This window comes from Chelonoidis abingdonii, chromosome 11 (assembly GCF_003597395.2).
Source record: "Chelonoidis abingdonii isolate Lonesome George chromosome 11, CheloAbing_2.0, whole genome shotgun sequence".
NCBI lineage: Eukaryota > Metazoa > Chordata > Testudines > Testudinidae > Chelonoidis > Chelonoidis abingdonii.
Genome location: NC_133779.1, coordinates 46,475,807 through 46,478,507, shown reverse-complemented (window position 1 = coordinate 46,478,507; position 2,701 = coordinate 46,475,807).

Genomic DNA, 2,701 nt, shown 5'->3' with positions numbered 1-2,701 from the left:
GGAAAGTAAGACACAGAGCTTGGGCTTTTCCCTCCCCCCGCCTAGCCTGTCACAGATATAACAGAGCTCCGGGCACAGAAATTCCTCTCCCCTCTGCCTCACTAGGAAAAGAAACTCCCACAAGTTTTAAAAAGAAACTTTATATAAAAAGAAAGAAAATACAGAACAATAATACTGCATTAAGAAACTCAATACAGGAATATGGCTTATAAGAAAATAGGAATAAACAGTCTGATTTAAAAGATAGCCCAATTAAACCAGTCCAGCAAATCAACACCCATGTAAATACAAATCAAAGCACATCACAGCCGATTACTTTGGTTCCTTTGTACTCACACTTGATAGTAGAATATTTGAAAGAAGATGGAGTTAGAAGAAAAGCTTGTTTACTCACAGCCGAGGAAAACAAAAAGACCCAGAACAAAGCCAAAAACCTCCAGAGGTTCCCACCCTTACTTTTGAAAATCCGGTTTCCTGATTGGTCCTCTGGTCAGGTGTTTGGTTCCCTTTGTAAACCCTTTACAGTAAAAGAAAATTAACCCTTACCTTACCTATCTACTTATGACACGCCCCCCAAATCACAGACAGTGTAAAATTTCACTGGAGGTGATTTCTACCTAGAACTTTAAACTAATGAGAATAATACAACACATGCACCTTTACATATACTAGTAAGCACTCCCCTTCACAGTAAAAGAAAATTAACCCTTACCTTACCTATCTACTTATGACAGGGAGCCTCTCTCCAGATCCACCCATGACAGCAGAAAACTACCACGATTGCCTTGTTGGAGGCTATTGCGATGTCTGGCTGCTCCAGGATCAGAGCCAGTTGAAGAATCTGTTGCAAAATTATATTTGTTGGGAATCTTAGTATATTTTCCCATCAAACAATGATCCTAGGTTCTTCCCACTCTTCTACCATCATGTGGTTGGACACTCTCCATCACGTGATAGTTTGGTCAATCAGCTAATTGTTTATTTACAAGTACATCTGCCCCACTATTGGAGCGGCCCAATGCAAGATACTGCTACTCTGGTAATGCAAATGGCAAAGGTCTCTCTGAAGCCGGGCCAACGAGCAGAGCCTGGGAGCAGGGGCAGGTTGTGGTTAGGACAGTGATGGAGAGATTCCAGCTGCAAGGATTATTAGCTGTTGCTAGACACTGGAAGTCCCCACTTACCCTGCTCCCTTCCCAAAAGTCAGCTCAAGGCCTCCTTACTCTGGTGCAGTCGCAGCTCGTTGGGAAGCAGGCCAGCCCACTGGTCTGTTGATAGCCAATGGCTAGGGGTGCCGCTTTGTCACGGAAGTAAAAATGTCACTGACACTGTGATTTTTCCACGGCTTTCTTTGCATCTGGGATTTCATAGGCTGAGGGGACCACCCAGGCCATGGCCCAGCCACTTTTACCACCACAGGTCAGGGCAGATGATCTGGCGGTGCCATGGCCAAGAAGGGGGCAAGGCTGGATGTCACGGGGAGAGGGCCATGCCCACAGGCCAGAGCAAGGAGCCAAGCTAGCCCCACGGGACAGGAGCCGCCATTGTGAGGTCAGTACCAGGTGGGCTTGCTCTGCAACACCCCCCCACCCATCACCTCCACCAGGCCTCCCACCCCCAGGGGCAGGACCTAACCTCTCCCGTCATGTCACACCCTCCCACTTCAAGTGGCTATACAACCACTGCCTCCCGAAGCCGTGACTTTAACTAAATTTACCAGGACTGATCACTGATTGGATTAAAAAAAATGCTGTGACAAATCTGCAGCCTTACCAATACCCTAACGCCAGGCTCTTCCACATCGGATGGGGCGAAGGAGAGAGAGAGTGGAATTTGAGGAGCCATTCTCCAGGCACATAAGAGCAAGACATCTGCAAGAGAATCTGCAGAATCTGTGGATCTGTTGGATTAACTAGGAAGTAAAGGATGCAATTAAGAAAGAGAAGATGGTTGTGGAGAAGTTACAATTTCTTTGCCTCAGAGGATGTCAAGGAGATCCCAACCCTGAGCTGCCGTCTCAGGTCAAGGACCAAGGTGTTGAAATAGGAGCTGCTGGAACAAACTGATAAAGAGCAAAATATCAGGAGGCCTCGGCGACATCACCCAAGAAATTTGAACACAGGAACAAAGTGACTGAGCTGCTGACAAAACTCTGCAATCTCTCCTTGCCATCAGCTGCTATCCTGGGGGCTGCAGTGGGTGCCCAGACTCTCACACAGCCTTGCCCCTGGTACCCACTCCTACACCAGGGCTTGCAATGGAGTCCCGGGTCTCCAACAGGGCCTGTGTCAGAGGAATCATCTCCCAGCTAAAACCAGTGTGTTTAGAGCCTCTTTACACAGCCCTGGCTTTGTACCTGCAGGACAGGGGCTGGTCGGGGTGAGAATCTCATCCTTGGACATTGTTTTAGAAAGGCAGCTAGCAAGAGGAGATGTGACGGGGGTAAGCAGAATAACGAATGGAAAAGAGAAGGTAGATCAGGCATTTCTATCCACCCTCCCTCATAACACACTGTGATGAAGTGGGGGGTTTTTCTTGGGGTTTTCTGTCTTTTCCAGGTTTGCATGCACAGGGGGTGGGACTCAATGTACCTGGGTGTTACTGGTTTAACGAGGTGAGGGGAGAGGAAGTTTGTTGTTACAGAGGACCAGAGAGGGACTCGGGACCCCAGCCCAGGAGACAACCAGTTCTGGCCAGTGGG